Source organism: Suricata suricatta, chromosome 3 (genome assembly GCF_006229205.1).
Source record: "Suricata suricatta isolate VVHF042 chromosome 3, meerkat_22Aug2017_6uvM2_HiC, whole genome shotgun sequence".
Lineage (NCBI taxonomy): Eukaryota > Metazoa > Chordata > Mammalia > Carnivora > Herpestidae > Suricata > Suricata suricatta.
Window position 1 is genome coordinate 115,123,602 of NC_043702.1, and position 23,492 is coordinate 115,147,093.

The 23,492-nt window shown below is 53.0% G+C and overlaps 1 protein-coding gene across 1 annotated transcript in view; it reads right to left on the bottom strand.

The window, feature by feature from the left end:
* Positions 1–14,369, bottom strand: part of COQ8A (coenzyme Q8A) — a 34,016-nt gene extending 19,647 nt beyond the window's left edge. Inside the window, exon 1 of the mRNA XM_029934887.1 lies at positions 14,265–14,369. The gene's annotated coding sequence lies outside the window, so the exon portion shown is untranslated. The remainder of the gene's footprint in view (positions 1–14,264) is intronic.
* Positions 14,370–23,492: the final 9,123 nt, after the last annotated feature.

The window sequence follows — 23,492 nt, forward strand, 5'->3', positions numbered from 1 at the left end:
TCACCCACTCTCCTGCCACCCTCCCAGACTGCTGCTGCCGGGCACCGGGGTGGGTGCTCTCCACACCCCATCTCTTCTGATTCTCTGTGAACAACCCAGTGACACATGCATTGTTGCCCCTCCTTCACACAGGAGACAACCCAAGCCAGAGAGGGTAACTAACCTGTGCGGTATCCTGTACAGTAGCCCTGGGGCCCACCATGGCCTCCTCTGCTCTGTGCCCGCCACACCAGGCTGCCTCCCCAAATGCTCAGCCCACTGGCTCCCAGGCACCCCCCAGGGACGGGGCCTCCTCAGGCACAAATGGGCCGCCTACACCCTCATCCAAGCCCAGGAGGTTTCTGGAAAGTGACCACACCCTTGAAAGACACAAAGGGCTAGCCCACACCTGCTACCATTTCACAGCCGGGCTCCAACCTAGGATCCTGCACTTTATGGGAATAAACAATAAAATTTTGGCGTGAGCCCCACACACCAAAATCCCACACACCAAATATCCAGGTGTGGGGAGAGCTCATGCAGCTTATGCTGGCTCTCAAACTGCCACCCTGCTGGCCCCAGCCCTGACACACACAGCCACACCTGACTCACCACCCCTGTCTGGAGGAGGCCCCAGTGAGAGAAGAGGTTTCCGAAGGAGAGTTCAGGGACATACAAGGGTGGATGGAAGCCAGGCCCGAGCCACATCTGTTCCGAAGGACCCCTGTGGGTGTCCCCAGGGAATCTACCACTGCCCCAAGGGCCCCTCAAACAGGCCTTCCCCTTGCTCACCTCTCAGTCCAATCCAGATAACCAAAGCAGAGTCTCCCACACATACGCTCCGATATAATTCCAGAACCTCACCCTGTCTGCTGATATCCTATCTTCCAATGACCCTCCTAAGCCTTATGTAATTCAGACTTCATTCCCAGGCTGAAAAGTACTTCTGCCTGAATGTCCCATCCAAGTTCAAAGCACGCACAAAAGACTCTCTGGAGCAGAGCTGAGAAGTGACTCGGGGCGGATCTGCCGGCACTGGCTGGCTGGCCCACTGCACCGATGGGGGCTCGAACCCGAAAGCCCATCTCCAGCCTTGTGGACCGCAGACCCAGGCCTGAGGGCCTGGAGCCCACTCCTCACTGCCCTCCCATCCCACTGGCCGGGACTACACCCATTGCACCATGATGCTTTTAAAATAAAATTCCTAAGGAAACAATGTTACATAAATTGACCAAAGTGTTTACATTCCCACATTTGGGAGGAAGGGGTAACCATGGTCTGTCTCTTCCAATATTTTCCTAAGGTCTTTTGTCCCACATAGACTACCTTCAAAAAGGCAAATAAACAGGTCATCTGAGAATGGTACACCTTAGAAAGGAATTAGTTGTGCCTTTTCCCCGTGTGAAAGGCAGCCCCTGCCTCCTGGTGCTCATAGGTGTGCCGCCCCCCACCCCAGGGCAGGGAGGAGGCAGCCGGGTGTCTGGTCTGCTGCTCTGCTGGGCAGGCCTCATCCAGGTAGAAACACCGTCACAGACACCAGCTTCCTGCTCCCCAGGGCAAAGCCAGCTTTTCCCAAGTCCACGCTGTCATGTGTGAGCAGATTCACACGTGGATGCGGTTCAAACCGCAGCCCAGGCCCACGGCTGCTCTGAGAAATACATTTCTCTAACATGCAGGGGCTACCCCCCACCTCCCAGAATGAACAAGAATGAGCTACACCGAGAGGCGTTCTCATCTTGATCGTAACTAAATAGAAGAAAAGCTGCGGAACATGTTGAATAGACCAGTTAAAACCTCGCCTGCACCACGATTCCACCTGCAGGTGTCAAGCCCCGAGCCCAGCCGCTGCATCCTGCCCAGAAGGCACACAGGGGCCCCGAAGACATCTCCCCCGAGGAGGGGGCGGCCGAAGTGCCGTGTGGGGGCGGGTGGCACTCCCCCTCTGCGGTGCCCACTAGGGACTAGCAGCAAAACAAAAAGGCACACAGCTATCGGTTCATGAAGGTGGCCCCCAGTACTCCGGGCTGGTCCCTGCAGGCCCCAGGTGAGCCTGCCCTTGGCCCCAGGTGCTCACAGCCAGGCGCCCCACAGGCACTTCTGTGAGGGGCACGGAGGCCAACTGAGGCTGACACACAAGGGTCAGGTGCTGAGGAGGCCGCTGACCAGCAAGAGAGCATCCTGGGAGCAGGCACGTGGGGTCCCAGCACCATCACTTGCCAATTTGTCCATCTTCAGTAGGAGACAGCTTCAGGTGGCTCCCCTTCTCTGGTCCTAACGTGCTAAAGTGCCATAAAGGAAGTAAATAAACTTTCTGGATTCAGAATCACAGGCCCCTGAGGAGCCTAGTCTGGGGCACTTTAGTGGGCATCAGGGCACCCCAGGGAGCTTGTTAAAGCACAGACAGCGATCCACCCACCCACCCTCATTTCTGATTCTGTAGGTCTGGGGTGGGCCTGGAGACCTGCATTACTCACAGGTGCCCAGGTGCCGCTGCCCATGCTGGATGCCTACCCAGGAGCCCTGTCCCAGAGGCCCAGGGGACAAGCGCCTGCCTGGGGGAGGGGGGGAGGGGGGGTGGAGAGGCAGGGCAGGGGGCCCTCCCCAAAGCCAGGCAGGAAGGCGGAAAACAGATCCTTCATGCAAGTCGCCCTGCTGTCCCTCCCCCAAAGTCTGGCCTTCCCTTCAGTGGAAATCTTCCACCTGCCCTCTCCTTTCCTGTCACTGCCTCAAGGAGCTGAAAAGAAGTAGCTTAGAGACAATGAGCCCCAGGACCACCACTGACTGTCACGTCCCACACGCTGCTTGCTGGATGTCATGTTCACAAGGCCCTGGATGCTGTCAATCTCTACCCTGCACAGGCACCAAAAGGCTCCTGTATGTGCTTGAAAGTGCTTTCTTTTTCTCTAAGAAAAGGGACACACACCAGGTGACCATTTCCCACAGGAACTCCAGGAAGGACCAGAACTTGGGAGCCCAAATCCCAGGCGTCTGTGGCCGCACTCCACAGAGGCTGGACTGGAGTATCAAGCATCGGAAACCTTGGGGGCTCCCGCTGGTGCAGCCCCCCAGGGTCTCACAGCCACTTCACAAACAGCCGGATGTGCTGGCACTGAGCCCACAGATGAATCAGGAAGACAGAGCGAAACAGCCTCCACTGCCGTCTGCCAAGCGCGGCCAGGCCTGGCCACTCGGCTTCCCGATGGGGGACAGGCCACTAGGGGCACCCAGTCCCCAGCCTTCTCCTCACTGGCCATCCTGCCCATGATTATGCAAGAATCCGGCCAAAGCCTGGCACGCTGCACTCCCTCCAAGACGGATGCGCGTGACACTTCAGCTACAAGATCGAAGGCCACGCGGAAGGGCATTTACAGACAAAGAGGAAAGTTTATCAAAACTTCCACATGAAAAAAAAAAACAGGTGTCAGAACAGTCTTGGCCTTTATTTTTTCTAAAATTTTCAACAAAGAACATGCACTACTTTTACAGTAAAAAATCAATGATATAAAAATAACGTTAAATATCTGCCTAAACTAAAAAAAAACAGGCAGGCACAGGGAGGTGTCATTTAAAGAAACGGCTCCGCAACCCCGAGGGACAGAAGGGACAGCCAGCGGACACCGCCCCATCGCCTGTGAGCCACCACAGCAGGAGATGACGGCCCCTGAATGGCTGCCAGGACACCCCACTCCAGGGCTCAACCACCCTCCCAGAAAGCGGGGACACAGGTTGGCAGGAGGCCTAGTGCCAGCCCCCGCGGTAAAGGTGGGGACTTTCACCCACAAAACCAGGATCCTAGTTTGAAATAAAGGGCAGCGACCACATTTTCCTGAACCAAAAGTTAGGACGTGTAAGATGATGAGGGTCCCATCCAGGCCCACCTGCTTTTGTAACATTTTCTGGACTACAAGCATCTCATCAGTCAGACCGAACAGCTTCGAGAGCAAGCAGCGGCCCACAAATCCCTTTCTGTCAGGCCTGTCGACCCTTATTCTGGGGCAACAGTAAAACAGAACCACCAGTGTCCCAGGACTCTGGAAAGGTCCCCAGAGTTGTCTCAGAGCCGCCCCACAAGGCTGGTGCTGGGGTGGGATTCCCCCCTCAACCTCCCGGGACAGGCGCACTCACCAGACACAGAGCAGCCCACCTGCAGAGCACTCCCCCTCCAGGGGTGGCCTGCATGCTGCCACAAAGGGTCAGGCCTGGGGGGGACAGGGGGCTGTTGGGGTGACATCCTCTGCATCTCCCCTCCCTCCTCCACCCTTTCAGGTGCCCCCGCACCCCTTCGCCTCACCCTAATGGACAAGGGCCACGTCAGCCCCCAGCTTGAGCCTGGGTGGACAGACATGCACCCAGACGCACTGTCTTCACTCTTGCACTTCCATGCACCCCTACCTAACAAGAGCCCCAGCCAGGCCAGCCCCGGGCCCACTTGAGAAATGGGGTTCAGGGAGGTGTGAGACGGACACAGGCAATGGCAATGCAGACTGCTGTGTCCATCTGGAGCCCGCAGAGCCCCTGACTGCAGGCATGGCAGCCTCCCGGCGAGCCCCTGTGTGCCCCGTTCACCGTGGACCCTGCCTGGGTCTGAACCCACGGCCTTCGGACAGCCCAGCAGAGTCGTGTGCCATGACGGAGTTAGCTTTGGGGCCTCGTTATCTTCTAGGTTAAAGCCTTCGTGTCCCTCCAAAGCCTCCAGACTCTAGGGCTTTTCCTTGGAAGTGGTAAAAAGCACTCACACTCGTGCTCACGCACACAAGATCTTGGTGATCTGACACTCCACTCAGTGAATGTCACCAGGTCCCCAGATGTTTCTATCCTGTGAGAAGCAGAAAACCAGCACAACGTGCTAACCACAGGGGCTGCTATTTACTGAGAGTTTACTATCCACCAGGCTGTGCACTAAGCATTCTACAATATCCTGTTGATCGTTTTTATAAGGCAGGAACTATTAACATTCTACTTCTGAGATGAAGGAACTAAGGCACAGAGAGGTTAAGTACCTTGGCCAGAGTACACAGCTTACACAAACTGGAGGTAGGAAAGAGCTGAGTCTCTCGGGCTCAGGAGCCAGGCAGCCATTTAACAGGTAAGAGGAGAAAACAAGCTAAAGGCTGTTTTGACATTAGACCATGAGCCCCACTTCCCCACCCACTGGAGATGATGTCCTGACTTCCCTGCTTTGCCCACTGGGCTGGGGGAAGGGGTGGGCTGTTAAAAGCAGCAGAAGCTCCCCACTCCAATGGTGACGGCCCAGAGGAGCCCGACGCTCTCAACAGACCCACACACGCCAAGGGCTCCAAAGCCCTGGGGCAGAGGAGGGGGGTGCGGGGAACAGGGGGTCCCAAGTGACCACACACAGGGCTTTTACCCACCCACCTGCCAAGCATGGGCTCCTGACAGCAACTTCATTTTCTGAGTAAAAGCTCACCAGTCTTCTGCTGACAACATGAGAATAGGGGCGCCCACGTGGCTCAGTCGGTTAAGCATCCAAATTCAGCTCAGGTCATGACCTCAGAGTTCATGGGCTCATGGGTTCAAACCCCTCATCAGGATCTGCTGACAGTGCAGAGCCACTCCTCTCTCACTGCCCAGCCCCCATCCCGGCTCACATGTGCCTGATTGCACTCTCTCAAAGATAAAAAAATAAATAAATAATAACAAACCACGAGAACAATGCTCATCGCAGATGTGGTGCTGGGGGACCAGTCGAGATGCTATGAAGCAGGGCACCCTGGGTTCAAATCCTGACTCGACGGCTGACCCAAGCCATTCCAGGGTGGCTGTAGGCCTCAACCTCCCCCTCTGCTCTCGAGAGGAGTGGGTTAGGTGACCCCCACCACAGCACTCAGGGCCCGTGTGACTGGCGCACAGTGGGTATTCATTCCTGTGACCCCAGAACCCGTTCAGAACGAGGCTGAGCCTCGGTGAAACTAGAGGGTGCAGGAGTGACAGCAGCGTGCACAGGCCCATTTATTTATGTCCAGGCTCTCGGGCCGGGCGCGGGTTACGTCTGACTCAGGAAGGGCATCTCAACCTCTCCTGGGGCCGGTGTGGTTGACCTATGCCGTGCTGTGAGGCCGTCCAGCACCGGCAGCCCGCCTGGACGTGGGGAATAAACACTGGCCAGCAATCCTGACCACGTCCAAGGCTGCTCTCAGACAAGAAGCTTTCACTGGTATTTTATGGTAGGAACGGTGTGGGGGGCCCTCTGATCCCTGTGAGCCTTCTGTCTGCAGGCCACGGCACACTCTACCCCCAGAATACTCTCCCCCAAACCACCACCACCCCCACCATGCTAACCCCTCGCTCTGGCTGAAGGATAAACAGGACAGGCCCCACCACCTGGGGCTGGGGCTGGAGGCGTCACCGTCAGGACCGGGCCTCCTGCCCGGCATCCGCTTTGTGCCCACGCCCTGCGACCATCGCTCCAACCCCTGGCAGGCAAGCCGCTGGTGGCTCCTGCACATCTAAACGGCCCTCCACCAACCCCACAGATGGAAGAGCACGGTCCTTGTGAGCCCACGTTGGGGCCTGGGAGTCCGCCATCTGACCAGACGGGCCCCTGCAAGCCTGCTCCTGAGCCCCTCCCTGCACCCTGCTTCCCACCTAGAAGGTACGGCACGCAGCATCCACTCTGTGAAGGGGGAGCACAGGTGCCCCGCATGCGTGAACACATCACACCTCCCAATCCCCAGCGCCCTAGGAGGCTTCCCGTCAGCCGCTCTCATCTCCTGGGCTGGCCCAATCCTGCCCTGCCCAGTAAGTCACGGCGCCGGTGCACATACGCCTTCTCTCTAAGCCCCTCATGGGAGCTGCACCTCTCAGACTCCCCCACCTGACACCCAGGCTGATCCCGAAGACGAGAACACAAGCACCATCACACGGGAAAGTGAATGGGACCCTGGGTGGGGAACCTGGAGCTGGGGTGGGGGAGGTCAGAAATTTAAAGGGCTGTGCTCAGATGTGGCAGGCTGAATAATGTCTCACAGACATGTCCACACTCTGGTCCCCAGGGCTGGGGCTAGGCTACCTTATGTGCCAACTGGACACAGTTAAAGATCCTTTGGGTGGGGGATTGGTGAGAAGGGCCCAGTTACTCACGGCTCCTTCCAGAAAAGAGGCGGGTGGTCCGAATGGGAAGATGTGGGAGAAGCAGAACTTGGGGGGTGCGTGAGGCAGGGGCCAGGGCCAAGGGGCACAGGCCGCCTCCAGAGACTGGGAAATGGGAAAGCAGGGCTCACTTCTGCCCTGATCCCCGTTCTGGACTTCTGACTCCAGACTGCAGTGAAGTCTGCAGTGTTTCAGCAGGTGGGTTTGCGATGACTCGCCACTGCAGCCGCAGGACATTAACACGGCAGCTATTTTTAAAAAGGCGAATGGTTGGGTGGGGAAGAGGGGCAGGCTATGTTCTAGAATACTTTGCAGATCATTCTTCTGAAATGATTAGTTTGGTCACCCCACAAACAGCGCTGAGTGACAACTGAGTGTCAGGTGCTGGACTGTCCCACAACCACTCAATGTACATTCTCGTTCCGGGCGACCGAGTCCTGCCGGCCTCCCCAGTAAACATGCCCCGGGTTCCGCAAGCCCCTTCCCGAGGCTCGGCTCAACATCACACCAACACTGAGCATCGGGTACGTGCCAGGCACTGCACACGGCCTGGGGTGCCACTAAGTCTGAGTCTTGTTTGTTTATTTTTAGAGACAGAACATGAGCAGGGAAGGGGCAGAGAGAATCCCAAGCAGGCTCCGTGCTGCCAGCACAGAGCCCGACACGGGGCTCGAACTCATGAACCGTGAGATGATCTGAGCTGAAACCAAGAGTCGGTCGCTTAACTGACTGAGCCACCCAGGCGCCCTTCAAAACACTTCTCATCAGCTTTTACCTTCCTAATCTTTCAAAATGCCTGCACTTCACATTTACGGTTTCAATGACATACACTCCTTACCTGGCAACAACCCCGTGGGGTGCCGTCCCAGTCAGCTGGGGACAGGAGGCTCCCCAACGCCCCAGAGATGGCAGGCGCCGGCCCTTCAACACTGGCCCAACTCCTGGCTCTGGTCCTTCCCTGCCACCCGGGAGGCCGAGAGAGAAGCAGGTAGGAAATCTGTCCCAGCATCAGTAAGTCAACATTTTAAATAGTCACCCTCCCAAAGGGACAGCAAGGTCCATGCCCTGAAAGTGTGCAGAAATCATGAGTCATAGAAATCCCGGAGCCAGCAGTGCTCTCAGAGGCCATCTGGCCACACTACCCCTTCCAGAAAGTTCCCGAGTTACCTGGACTTTGCGCGCCAGCTGCCCAGCCCCAGCTGGCCTCACACATAAATGGCAGAAAGGGGCCCCACTCCGAAGCCCACCTCTGGGTGTGTGTGAGCCAGAGGAGACGCTGAGTACATGGCCCTCAGATGCCACACGGCCACCCAGGACCAGCCTTTACCAGCTGCGTCTCCCCATACCCCACGAAGCCCAGAAAGGGACGCTGGCGCTACATGGGCACAAGTAAATCCAGTGCTTTTCTTCTCATTTTCCATTTATTTTTGAGAGAGAGAGAGACACAGAGAGCAAATGCATGAGCAGGGGAGGGGCAGAGAGAGAGGGAGACACAGAATTTGAAGCAGCTCCAGGCTTGAGGAGGGAAGCAAGTGCCACAGGGGGACTGCCCCTCCCCCAGGTACCCCCACCTCGGGACACACACTTTTGCGACCCAGGGTGTGGTCATGAGTACTGAGCCTGGAGGGACACGGCACCCTGCCTCTCCTCCACACCAGCTCACTCTCGTGCACGTGCACTCACACCACACACACTCACATAACCATCACCAACACACGCACACTCATGTGCTCGCTCTCACACACATGCACACCTATGCACATGCTCTCTCACATCAGTCACCAACATAAGCATACGTGTACACTCACGTGCTCACACTCACCCATGCACACCCATGCACGCGCTCTCACACCACAGTCACCAACACTCACACACATGCACACTCACATGCTCACACTCTCACACATGCACTCGGGAACGCGTGCTCACACCACAGTCACCAACACACACATGCACACCTCACATGCACACTCATGCATGCACTCTCACACCACACAGTCACATAGTCACCAACACACTCGCACATGCACCCACTTGTGCACTCACACTCGCACCACACACGCACCCAGCAGGAACAAGTACATGCTCAGCGGGCAGGCGCAGGGCAGGGAAGGAGGACACAAGGCACATTTGCTTTCCGCACCAGGTGCCCCACCCACCTCGCCCCTCCTGCCAAGCACAGAGCTCCCTCACTCCGCAGCTGCCTCCCCGCTTCCCCAGACAGAGGCCTCGAGCCCTGCCCACATCTCAGACCCCCAGACCCCCTCTCCTGGCCCAGCTCCTCCTCCCTCCTCCACAAGGGCTCTCTCCCAGCCTGCCTGCTGTCGTCTCCACTCTCTCCTTCCGCAGAAACTGTTCCCCTCAAGTCCACAAACCACCCCCCAGCCTTCTTGTGCCAAGCATAAAGACCCCCCTTGCTGACTACTCACCGCAGCCTCCTCTCTGGCTCAGCCACCCCAGGCCCTGCCCGACACTCTCCAGGGCCACGGCCACCCGACGTCTCAGGCCACCCGGCCCAGCCAACGCCACTCCCCTGTTTCCGCCAGGTCCTCTCGCTCCCCTGAAACCCTCCCTGGGTCCTCACGATGCCCTCCCACATCTCCCTCCAGCTCCATGTCCTACACGGCCCCTCCTCCTCCACCTGTCACCCAGCTAAGGGTGGGGGGCGGGGGGAGGCCTGGTCCTGTCCCCCAGGCCCTCCCCGCTGACCCTCAACCATTCCCTGGGCTGGCGGGGTCTGCACATCCCTGCGCTCAGCCCAGGAGGCCTCCACCACTCAGGCGGGTCTGTTCTTGAAACGCATCACCCCCCCCAAGTCCGGCAGGTTCAGGGGAATGTGGGCACTGCGGACCTGTCCTACACCCTGATGTAAGGATGGTCACATGGCTTCGTGCAGTCGTCCAACTGCATGACTGCCCATGAGAAGGGCCAGGCCTGCTACACACAGACTGTATCCCCGTACGAAGAGCAGGTGGGTCCCACAGGCACCTCAACCACCTAACATCACCACCTTCCCCTAAACCAGCTCCCCTCCTCTTGCACTGTGACACCACCATCCACACCAAATGGCTCCTCCCAACTAGAAACCTCAGCCGCCAGTGGCCAACCTGTGACTTCACCTAGAACCTCTACCTGCAAATTTATATTCTCTCAAATCTACGCGTTGCACCTCCCCTTCCACCCCACCCTGGCCTCTCACAAGCCTCCTCCCGGGCTCCCTGCCTGTCTTCCGCCTGGCACCCTCCCCCTGGCCGCAGGACCTTGGCCCCTGCCTCAGCCTCGCAGCTTTTCTCTCCCAGGGGAAACGCATGCATCCTTCAGGCCCCAGCACCCAGGTCTCCGGGCACAGAAAGTACTTTCCCAACCTGCGCCCTGCTCTGGGTTCCCACAGCAGACGGCTGATGCCCCTCCAGGTCCTGCACAATGTGTCTGGGACTGTGTGCATGCCAGGGCAGTGAGGATTCCACCCCCCCCACCCCCACTCTCGCTCACTTGCTCGCTCGCTCTCTCTCTCTCTCTCAAGGCCCCCAGGCTGCAGCTGGATTCATGAGCCGGGAGTACTTGGCAACCCTTTCTGGCCTGAGCTGAATGTCCGCCTAAAACTGCCAGGAGTGCAATGCCAACCCCCTCAGCCCCCAACCCCACTGCTGGGGTAGAAGCACCACTCTGCCCCTCCCAGCTCCCCAGGCTCCCCCAGCTCCCCCAACTCACCCAAACTCACCCAACTCGCCCAAACCATGAGGGTGGAGCACACAGGCTGCTTTACCAGGAAATGCAAGAGCTCACCCCAACTGTTCCCACACCCACCCCAGGGCGCCACGGACCCTATCAAGCAGGAATCCTTGGACGGTTAATGTCCTCCGTGCAGTAAGAAAAGTGAGCGCCTAAAAACCTCCACAGCAACTTAGCACCGCATAACATGTTTACTGTGCTTTGTAAACGCACTACTCAAACAAACCGGAAAAAATAAAACCTGGTCCTTCGCCACAAGGAGTCTGGGAAGCCCTGACCCCCCGAACTGCTGCCTCTTCCTGCTGATGCCCCCTCAGCCTCAGAGCCCTCCCCCAACACTCCTTCTCCAAGAAGTCATCACGGTCTCAACCGAGGACCCCTAACCCTAACCACCAAGGATGGTGAGGTGAGATCTGTATCCCCTTTGCCACAAGTTCCCTGTGGTCGGGGACCCAAGTACCATTCACTTGGATATTCCCAATGCCACACGCGAGGCAGTCAACCAATCAGGTGTTCGATGAGGAGGAAAAAGCCAGAGCCACCTAAGATCCCAGATGGGCTTTTCTTCAGGGGCAGGATAAGGAGGGGCACTGACCCGTAGGGCACACAGGACTCTCCAGGCAAGGACCAAATGTGGCCGGTCCCCCAGCCCGGATGGGAATAGGAGGAGATTTAGCGTGAGTGTACGCATGCACATACACACACACACACACACACACACACACACACAAAACCCTAGGGCTCTCGCCCGAGTTGTCACTCACCTCTCCCATGGATCTCCTCCACGTGCACACACTATTAAACCAAGCCCAAGTATGAAAAATAAAAAGACATTTTCAGGGTCATTTCTGACTTTATTCTGTGGGCCCTGGACCAAGGTCTCAGGAGCCTGTAATTCCACGAAGAACAACATTGCTTGCAACCGACCAGCAAGTGCCCACTAGGTTTGCAAAGTGCAGGCAGAAAGCCCCAGATGCATCGGGGTCCTGGCCCTGCCTCAGGGTCGGTTGGCAGACATCACTCCCTTGTAGGTGCAACTCTTAAAGAACGGAGTTCCTATGCTTCCCATTGCACTCTCTCTTTTCCCTGGGCCCCAAGTTCCTGGCTGCCATTTGGCGGGAATGCATGAACTATTTCCAGACACCACTGTCAGATGGAGACAACACTCTATCTAAATATTCCTGTCTAATTTTGCACACGGCTCTCATTTCAACCGGCAAAGATAATGACTCACTGTCCGAGGCTCTTGGCGGAAAATTATCCTGCCAAGTTTAGACTTCTCTAAACTTCTTTTTGAGAAAGGAGAAGTGACCTCTCTGCCCAGATTCTTTTCTACAGGCCACAAAGGACATCCTGGACACCGCCTAGCTGACCAAGTGATGTTATGGGAAAATCTTGATACATTCCACCCAAGATCTATTAACAAGAAGGGAAAACTCATGGGAGATAGGGATTTGGGAGGCTTTTCTGCATTCCCACTGATTTGGTATTTAGAACTCTGGGACAGAAATTCCAGGTTATCCTGAAGCCAAAATCTAGATGCAGAAGTAGAAGCATCTTTCTCCACGTTGAAGAGAAATGGCCATCTTTGACTCAGATGCTTCAATCGTCCATAGAAGAACTTTATGAAGGACACACGTGGCCACACTGCACCAGCATAGCCTCGCTCACAGAGGGACGCATATTAACATCCTCACACAGGTGCGTGAAAGGCGGCCACTTACCCTCTTCGAACACGGGCTGGCACCTCCTACATCACCACACACAAGATAACTAGGGTATCATCACCTTGGAAAAGCCACTTGTGGATAAATAAATTGGCCTTTCCGCCAGGGTTCAGAAGCTTAAACTCATTTCGCTCACTTTAAAAACTGGCCCATGGTCATTTCCTTGGCCTCTCCCCCTCCCCAGTCTTGCAAAGCCCCCAAAGCCTTCTACTTTTGCACTCTGGACCCAGCCGGTCACTGCCTTGCACCCAGCAGGCACGGTCAATGCCCATGTGCTTCTACCTCCTCTCTCTGTTCCTCCAGGTGCAGGTGCGGAGTCTCCTTTGAAGCCCTGTCGACAGGGCTCCCATCAGTGGCTTAGGGAAGGGAGACAACACGACCCTTTGCCTAAACCTCTCAGCTACTCACAAGCAGGGAGCAGCAGGGTCATCGTGACTTGAGAACACTCTTGCTAGAGTCTTACTTCAATTGCTCTCAACCGAGGGCGATTCTGCCACCTAGGAGACATTGGGCAATGGCCAGAGAAGTTTCTGGTTGTCACAACTAGCGGGGGCCGGGGTGCTCCCAGCATCTAGTGGATAGAGACCAGGAATGCTGCTACAAGACACAGTCAACCCTCCCACAACAAAGAACTGTCCAGTCCCAATGTCAGTACTCTGAAGACTAAAAATCCCTGTCTTCCCGTGCCACACCTGCAAGTGCTCAGACCACCTGATTCGCTTCACCCCTGACTTCCCCAGGGTCAGGCCCAAATCCCTAAAAACTCTGCTTTGCCTGCATTATTTTCCAAGACTGAACGAAATACCCTGAAGCCACCGCCAGAGTCCTAAAGATACGGGTCCTGGGAACCAGCCGTACCCGCCTGGTCTCTTCTCAGAAGGGCTCTCCTGCGGCAATGACCTGTCCATCCACAACATAACAACTGGCAGGCTGGCATTGTGCATGCTCAGATCTTTGGCAGCCAAGGAGGCCTGGCAGGCCCGGCCGTTCAGTCCTCTGTCACGCACACCCAAGGGCCAAGTGAGCGCAACAAGTTTCCCAATGGGTAGCGTCCAGCGCAGGCGGAGAGACAACCCGGCCCCAAGTCTGTCGCCCTCCAGGAGGCTGGCATCCCTCAGCCACGTGGCGAGCACCTGCACTCAGACCTGCCCTTGCTGCTCCCCCTCCCCTATCCCCAGGGCACGCGAGGGCACCGGCCAGGGGTCGGCAGGGGCGCGCTGAGACCTGGGGTGGGGGGGGGGGGAGGACACCAGCGCGAGCGATGTAGACCAAACCACTCCCAGGACCCCCAGTGCTTGGAGAAGTAGGAGTGGGGGAGGGCCCCAGAAAAGCGAGCATTGGAAGGAACCAAGAAGGGCCTCTTTTCCCAAGTACACCGCACACCGCCACCTGTGAACGCCACCAGCTGGGCCGGGCCCAGAGGTTCAAAGTCCTGCCACAAGCCTGCAGCCGGGGAGGGGCGCGCAGAGCCCCTGAGACACACTGCGCAGGGGTGTGGGAGTGAAGGGAAAAGACCTGAGACACCCAGGCGTCGGGGCGGCCACCGGGGCTGCTCTGCGCACCCCCAAGGACCCGCGGCCCGCCCGGGACAGGAGGCACCCCGAGCGGGGCTCGAAATAGGCGAAACTCGCAGCTGGGAGGCCGCGGACCCGAAGCAGGACGCCGAAGGGGCCCGCGCGGAGGACGGAGGGCGAGCAGGACGCCCCAGAGCCTTACCCGGCGGCCGGAAGCGGTGCCCCGCGGTCACCTTCTAGCCGCCTGCGCGCGTTAGCCCGCCGCACGCCGGCGCCGCACGCGCCCCGGATCTGTTTACCTACTCGCCCGCGCCCAGGCCCCGGACCTCCGTGGCCCCGCCCCGTGGGCGTATCCATTGGCCGCGCCGCCGTCTCGGGCTTCACGCCGCGACCAATCGCGACCGAGGGCGGAGCGAGGAAGGCCAATGGGAGGTCGCCCGCCGCTCGGGCCCCGCCCTCCCCTCTCCTTGCTGCCCTTTGCCCCACTTAGGCGCCCCGAGCTGCAGGCGGCGCTCGGGGTGCGGGCGTGTGCCCTGGACTTGCCCTCTGCTCCGAGCGAGAGCTCGCAGGGGTCCTCCCGAGCGCGGGGCTGCAGCGCTGTCTGCAGCTGTCACCCGAGCCCAAGGTAGTCCTTCAGTGTGAAACTGTTTGGGAATAAACGTTTAAGTCTTTGGAAACGTGTTTAATATCAAAACCCATCCGTGTGGACGCCTGGAATGGGGGGCGGGGTTGCATCATAAATCCAGGGGTGAACGTGGCTCCCCAGGTCCTCATGGCCCATGTCTCCAAGAAAGAACCCCTTCTTCCTGGTGGTGGGGGGGGGGGAGCTTCGTCCCCAAGAGAGAGGATCCTGCAAGACGGTGCGCGGCCCAGATTCTGACCCCTCCCCCCACTTCTGCACGCGAACGCAGTTTACTTGTAGGAGCTTTGGAGAGATAAGGGGAGGGGCGTAGCTGCGCCTATCGGGACAGGGCTGAGTACTGGGAACTTGGCCTCTCGCAGGCCCCTGGCTGCTGTTCACTGAACCAGAGAGAAAGGTCAAGGCCCAAGGGTCGAGTCTTCAACAGGTGCCACCTGCTGCCTCCCACCCTGCTCCCTCACACTGCCCCCCCTCCTCGAGCCCCGCCCGCCTGGGGACCCCCGCCCGGCCCTTAGAGTCAGAGAATCCCCTTTTCATCCGTTTCTGTAGTTTACAAACGACACCCCTTAGACTTGAGTCAGATGAGGGTAGGGTTTTCATCAGCTCCTACTTCTGATGGAAGTGAAGACAGGATATTGTGCTTGAATTACACAAACCTGCGAGCCGACGGCTTGCTTCATGCTGGCTCAGTTCCGCTCTGCCTGCGAAGCCAGTCTCTGAAGGACTTAAGTTCGATATAACCTGCTACCATAAGAAGTTTTTCTAAATGGTCACCAATCTAGTTTACTAGAGCAGCGGCCCCTGCTCTTCTATGCAAAGAAGGAATCTGTTACATTAATATCATTTGGACCTTACTTCTTGTGAAATGACCTTAGCCTTATTATGCTAAAAACACATTTCTCTCTTTTATGATCGGTTTCTTTTTACCACAAAGATACCCCCATACTGTACTTAAAGATTCCTGGAAATTACATGTCAAGGTATGATAATGACATTGTAGTTGGCGCCTATTGCAAAGATTCCCTGTGCTTTAGAGAAACTCTTTTGCAAAGATTCCCTGTGCTTTAGAAATATACGTGGAAGTGTTTCCAGCTAAAACAATATGATGTAGGAGACTAGTCTCAGAATATTACAGGGCTGGGAGGGGAGCGAATGGGGCACTGGTTGATAATCATAGAAGGAGAATGATGGATGTATTGGGGTTTATATTATTTTGTATCTTTTTTGTACCTTGGCATCTCTCCATTAAAAAAAAAGTTAAAATAGGGGCGCCTGGGTGGCTCAGTTGGTTAAGCGGCGGGCTTCGGCTCAGATCATGATCTCAGGGTTCGTGGATTCGAGCCTTGCGGTGGGCTCTGTGCTGACAGCTAGCTCAGAGCCTGGAGCCTGCTTCAGATTCTGTGTCTCCCTCTCTCTGACCCTCCCCTACTCGCACTGTCTCTCTCTGTCTCTCAAAAATAAATAAAAGACATAAAAAATGTTTTTAAGTTAAAATAAAATCAGTACTTACAAAGAAAGCCCAAATCAAAAATTTGCAGGTAGGGGCTCCTGGCTGACTCAGTCAGTAGAGTACCCAACTCTATCTCGGGGTGGGGAGTTCAAGCCTCACATTAGGTGAGGAGCCTATACATACATACATACATACATAAATCGGGGAGGGTGAATGAAAAGAAAATGGTGAATAGCAGTCATGACAGCCCTTCTTCATGTGAACCCTCACAAAATAAGGGAAGGGAGGACTCTTAAGTGTAGCTGGTAAAAAGAGAGCCAGAAAATTCAAAATCAACAAAATGATACTTGAAATATGGATTTCATTTACTATGCACCTCAGTCTTGAATGTCTTGAGGTACTAGTTAATGATGATAGAATATGTCATCTTAATTAACAAGACTTTTCAAATTATTATTAAGTTTCTAAAAATTTACACTTTTTTATATCTTCTTTTAATACTTGGCACATCTGCAAATATTTGTTTTTTAATGTCTACTTATTTTTGAGAGAGAGGGAGAGAAAGAGAGAGAGTGAGCGGGGCAGGTCAGAGAAAGGGGGAGACACAGAATCCAAAGCAGGCTCCAGGCTCTGAGCTATCAGCACAGAGCCTGAAATGGGGCTCGAACCCACAAACCGTGAGATCATGACCTGAGCTGAAGTCAGACACTTAACCGACTAAGCCACCCAGGCACCCCGACTTGTGTATCTTTTCTGATGGGTGTAATATATTAGTACAGAATTATGGATGTATACATGTATACATACTCTCCCAATAACCAAAGATGCCAGTGCCTGGGACTTTTGGGTGAGAAGCATCATGCTCTAACAACTCCCCTTTGATCTCCAAAAATCTTCCTAATGACAGAGACAGAGAAGGCACTTACCAATTTGTCCAACTCTGTGAATCTTTCTCACCACCATGCACACCTGTGAACTACCTCTCACTCTTCACCCCATTTCTCTGCTCCCATTTTCAGCAAAATTCTTATCCTCATTTTCTCTACTTTCTTTTCTCCTATTCTACCTGATCCAACTTGGTCAGCTTTCTGCCCTGCCAGCCCCCAGACCTGTGCACCTGTGACCTTGATGTTGCCAAATCAACCAGTCAATCCTGAGGGCTCATCTTAAACTATCAGTCGCATGTGACACAGTTGGTAACGCCCTTTTTTCTTGGTGGTTGCCCTGGACCATCTGGTCCAAATTAATACTAACTTAATTTCAATAATATGCAAAAATTTGGCTCCTATATAGTTCCATTCTCCCCCACTTCTTTGTTGTTATTGTCATACAATTACATTTTTTAAAGTTTATTTATGTATTTTGAGAGACCCAGGTACTTCAATACAATTACATTTTTATACATTGTCTGCCTATCCCCACAGATTTATCCTTATAGCTTTATGCAGGTGTTTTTTTTTTTACAGCAGGAGAAAAAAGAAGAGTAACAAACAAAAAATATACTTATACCGCCTATTATACTCACCTATGTAGTTTCCTTTACCAGGTTCTTTATTTCTCTACGTGGATTTGAGTGACTGTCCCTTCATTTTAGCCTCAAGGACACCATTTGTTTCCTTACAGGGCAGATGTGCTAGTGATGAATGGTTTTTGTTCATCTGGAAAGGTCTTAATTTCTCCTTCATTTTTTTGGAGAATAGGTTTGCTGGATATAAAATGTTAAGTTGACAGAGCCCCCCCCCCACTTTAGTACTTTAAAATCCGTCATGCCACAGCCTCTGGGCTCCATGGTTTCTGATGAGAGGACTTGAGGACCTTTGTTCATGATGAGTTGGCTCCTTTCTTGCTATTCTCAGGATACTTTGTCTTTGTCTTTTGACAGTTTCATTGCCACGTGTCTAGGTGTTTATCCTATCCTTGAGTTTATTCTTTTTGGAATTCAGTGTGCTTCTTGGACATATAGATTAATGTTTCTCATTAAAATTGGGGAAGTTTTCTGCCATTATTTTTTTTACAAATATTCTTTCTATCCATTTTTCCTGTCTCTTCTCCTTCTGGAACTCCCATTATATGTATGTTGATATGTTTGATGCTATTCCACAGATTTCTGGGACTGGGTTCAATTTTCTTCAACCTTTTCCTCTTGCTTTTTTCAAAGTAGATCATCTGAATTGACCTTTCTTCAAGACAGAATGCTTTCTCCTGCTCCTCAAGTCTGTTATAGAGCCCAGCTGTGAATTTTTCATTTCAGTTACTTTTGTTTTTTTGAGCCATAGAAGTCCTATTTGGTTATTTTTTACAATTTCTATCTTTTATTGATTGTCCCCAATCGGTAAGACATCATTCTCAAACTTTTATTTCAGGCTTTAGACTTGGTTTCATGTAGCCCTTTAAATACATTTAAAATAGCTGAGTTAAAGTCTTTGGCTAGTAAGCACCAAGTCTGGGACATTTCCTATGCTTCTGCGGATTGCTTTTTTTTCCTCTACATGGCCCTACTTTATTACTTTGCCTGTCTCACAATTTCTTGTTAAAAACTGAACATTTTATGGGGCACCTGGGTGGCTCAGTCGGTTAGGCATCCAACTTTGGCTCAGGTCATGATCTCACAGTTCGTGGGTTCCAGCCCCGCATCAGGCTCTGTGCTGACAGCTCAGAGCCTGGAGCTTGCTTTGGATTCTGTATCTCCCTCTCTCTCTCTGTCCCTCCCCTGCTCATGACCTGTCTCCCTCTGTCTCTCAAAAATAAATAAATGTTTAAATTAAAAAAAAAAACTGAACATTTAAAATAATATACAGTATTGTCTCTAGAAATCAGATTCTCCTTTACTCTCAGGGATTGTTTTTTGCTGCTGCTTATTGTGGCTGTTGTTTTTTGTTTAGTGACTTTTGGAAACTAAGTCTAGGAAGTCTGATCTTGTTGTATGTGGCCACTGAAGTCTCCACTCAGCTACCTTCATGGCCAGCTAATGATAAGACAGAAATTTCCTTGAATGCCTGGAACCAACAAATCCTGCAGCATTTGCTGACAGACTGTGTGTGTGTGTGTGTGTGTGTGTGTGTGTGTGTGTGTGTGTGTGTTGGGGTATGCCTCAACACTGAGCTAGGCATTTACAACTCTACCTTCCCCTAACTTCCTGCTAGTGCAAAGCCTCAAGGTCGATCAGAAGTGAGTCCTTAGGGCCTTCTTGGGTCTTTCCTGAACATGCGCACAGCCCTGACTCATCAGGATTCTTGCTAAAACTGGATTATTTTACATGGAAGTCCATAAATGGACCTAGGAGAAGGTTCAGGAGCTTGACTAAAGTTTGGTCAAGCAAGGAATCTTTGCCAATTCCTGAGACCTTGGGGTATAAATTAAATAACATGTGGCCAAAATTAAAAACAACTTAAAACTGGGGGCACCTGGGTGGCTTGTTTGGTTAAGTGTCTGACCCTTTGGTTTCATCTCAGGTCATGATCTCACGGTTTGTGAGTTTGAGCCCCACATCAGGCTCTGTGCTGACAGCTTGGAGCCTGGAGCCTGCTTCGGATTCTATGTCTCCCCCTCTCTCTGCCCCTCCCCTGCTCTTGCTCTGTCTCTCAATAATAAATAAACGTTAAGGAAAAACAAATTTTAATAAAATAAATATTAAAAACTTTTGAACTCTTTTTTTTTTTAATGTTTTTTTTTTAATTTATTTTTGAGACAGAGACAGAGCATGAGCGGGCAGGGGCAGAGAGAGAGGGAGACACAGAATCTGAAGCAGGCTCCGGGCTCTGAGCTGTCAGCACAGAGCCCGATGCGGGGCTTGAACCCACAAACGTGAGATCTGACCTGAGCCGAAGTCGGACACTCAACCGACTGAGCCACCCAGGCGCCCTGAACTCTTAAATCAGTTTATCCCAGTCTTCCACTGGGTAATATAGTCACATGACTTTTTTAAACTATATTTTTAAAAGATTTTCAGTGGCAAGTCTGCCCCACTCTATCTCTCTTCTGCCCAATTCCCAACCCCAGTGCCCCCCACCTCCTCCACACAAATGTGACCACTGCAATTATGTTCCTAATCTCTTTTCGGTGTTTCTTTATGTAATGAGCAAAGACCAACACACACTCGTTTTTTATACAGATTATACACTCCATTGGGTTTTTTTCCATTGATCACTATAGCCTGAAACTTTCTGAGTTTGTACACAGAGAATCATCCTCACTCATTTTCCTGTATTACATTATGCAGACAAGCCGTAACTTAACTAGTCTCCAATTGATGGCTGTGCAGACTCTTTTGGCATTTCCAAAAAATTTTTTAAATATTTTTATTTATTTTTGAGAGAGAGAGAGAAACAGAGAGAGAGACAGCGTGAGCAGCGGAGAGTCAGAGAGAGAGGGAGACACAGAATCCGAAGCAGGCTCCAGGCTCCAAGCCATCAGCACAGAGCTTGATGCAGGGCTCAAATCCATGAACCATGAGATCATGACCTGAGCCGAAGTCGGATGCTTAACCGTCTGAGCCATGCAGGCTCCCTTCTTTTGGCATTGCAAACAGTGCTGCAGTGAATAATCCTGTTTTCAAAATGCAATTAGCCTGGACCTAGGTGAGGCTGGGCTGGCGGCCTACAAGTGCCCTCACTGTGCGTAAAGACCTAGAGCCCTGACAAGCATGACTCGAGGCCTCCAAGATCAGTCATACACCCCTACACACACTCAACACCCAGCGGTGAAAACAGAGACACATCGTGGTGGGCTGTAATCTTGAGGTCGCCAGCCTTGGGAAAATCCAACCCAGTGCTGCTGAATGACTTCAAGGAATCCCCAGCCCCGTTCGATGAAGGCAACACTAATGACTGTAATGAGCTGACTGCACAATTGGAAGTGATTAAGCACATTACAAAAGAGGCTTGGCTTCCACCACTGGAGACGGCCCGGCCCAGCCCGTTTACCATGTCTGCTCTCTTTCTCCCCATTTCCCTCAGCCTGGACTCACAGCACACGTCTGACTTCACAACAGGGTATTCTGTTTCTTTTTCCAGATTAATTTCTTGTCAACACACCGTAGCCTATGGACATTAGCCAGGGAAGCCTATTGTTTGGTATTTTTCTATTTTTAAATTGCGATATACTTTATATGCAGTAAAATGCACAGATCTTAAGTCTTTGGTTCACAAGTTTTTACAAACGAATGTATCATGTAACGAACACCTCGATGAAATGTAGAACAAAAATTTTTCCCTCCAAAATGTTCCTCCATGCCGTCTTTCCAATCACCCCCCCACCTCACCCAAAGAAATAGTTCTGGTTTTTTGGTGTGTGTGTGTGTGTGTGTGTGTGTGTGTGTTTTGAGAGAGAGTGTGGGCCAAGGAGAGGGGCAAAGGGAGAAAGGGAATATTTTTTTTAATTTTTAATGTTTATTATTTTTTGAGAGACAGAGACAGAGCATGAGCAGGGGAGGGTCAGAGAGAGAGAGGGAGACACAGAATCCAAAGCAGGCTCCAGGCTCTGAGCAGTCAGCACAGAGCCCAACATGAGGCTCGAACTCATGAATGGTGAGATCATGACCTGAGCTGAATGAAGCCAGATACTTAACCAACTGAGCCACCCAGGTGCCCCAAGAGAGAATGTTAAGCAGACTTCACACTCAGCACAGAGCCCAACATGGGGCTCAATCCCACAGCCTGGGATCCTGACCTGAGCCTAAATCAAGAGTCGGCCATTCAACCAACGGAGCCACCTAGGTGTCTCTCTAAGGTGACTTTGTTAAGAAGATATACCTCATCATAGGATAGGAACTGGGAAGTAGCATCCTCTTGATCAAAAAAAGGGTATGTAATTCATTCTCATTTCCTTATATTCTGGAGTTTGTGCAGAAAGCCATTCTGGCTGCTGAGTGAACCTCAAGTTCATAGACTAGAGATGCAGCAACATGCCAGGCCCTGGGAGCCAGAAGCGGAGCCTAACCATGTGTCCACCTCTTGCACCCCCATCCCAGTGAGACAAACAGAACCAGGGTTGAGACTGCATGGTTGTGAAAGGGAAGAGGCCTACCAGGAAAAGAATTCTAGCTTGAAGGTAGGGACAAGCCCAAGGGCACACACAAGACTCCACTTTGCCAGTGACCAAGGATGTTGAAAGTCAATGTGAACTTTTTTTTAAGTTTATTTTTTTATTTTGAGAGAAAAAGAGAGCACTGAAGGGGCAGAGAGGGAGGAAGAGAGAGAGAATCCCAAGCAGGCTCTGCACCGTCAGCGCAGAGCCCAATGCAAGGCTTCAACTCACAAACTGCGAGACGATAACCTGCATAGAAATCGAGAGAGTCGGACACTCAACAGACTGAGCCACAGGGGCGTCCTCATGTGAACTTTCAATAAAAGAGCAGAGAGAGCCTGGCTCCCTAGGGAGGGACAAGCAATCCCCTGGAGAGACGAAGACACGAGAGCCCACTAATCTGGGTAAGGCAGATTGTCCCACCGGGGATGATTGAACTTTGAGTTCTATTTTCTTTTTCTGTGCCAGTGAAAGGGACAGCCTCGGGCCTGGTAACATAGTTGCTCTCTCCCGGAGGCTCCCAGGAGCTGGTGTGGTCCGGAAAGGGTGTGCAGGGAAAGTGGGGGGGGGGAGCGGGGGAGGGAAGTTGTAGAAGAGAGGGTGGATACTGTGTTGTTGGAGGTGGTGTAGCCCTGGGCCTCCAGTGCTGTGGACCCCAGGGAAGGATAGAGGTCAGGAGTTCTGCATCTGTGAGGTTGCCCCCAAACTCTCTCTTACCCTGAGTCCCTGGGGCAGCTTTTAGGGGGAGGGGAGTGGGGGCTGCGCATTTAACTGCAAGGCAGCGCTCTGAGGTCATGGCTCTGGACCACCAGTGAGGGGGGCTGTTCTCCAAGCTCAAAATGACAAGTATGCAACTGTCATTCTTGACGAGTCACAGAGACCTGGGGACTCCTATGACCACCAGACCAGAGACTGATGGTCCTTGCTTGCCTCTGAAGGTCAGACTGACTGCGTCCCCCAGTTTGGGCTGTGTAAGCCTCTGGGTTTGAAAGAGATACTAAACTTCCTGCTAAGAAGGCCAATTGGGGAGTTAATAAGCCGGTTCTTTTTCTTTTTTTCTTTTTTCCTTTTCTCCTTCTCCTTCTCCTTCTCCTTCTCCTTCTCCTTCTCCTTCTCCTTCTCCTTCTTCTTTTGAGAGAGAGAGGACAAGCAGATGAGGCGGGGAGAGAGAGAGAGGGAAAATCCCAAGCAGGATCCACACTGTCAGCACAGAGCCTGATGGGGACTCAAACTCGAAAACCATGAGATCATGACCTGAGTCAAAATCAAGAGTCGGATGCTCAACTGACTGCACCCCCAGGCACCCCAAGCCAGTT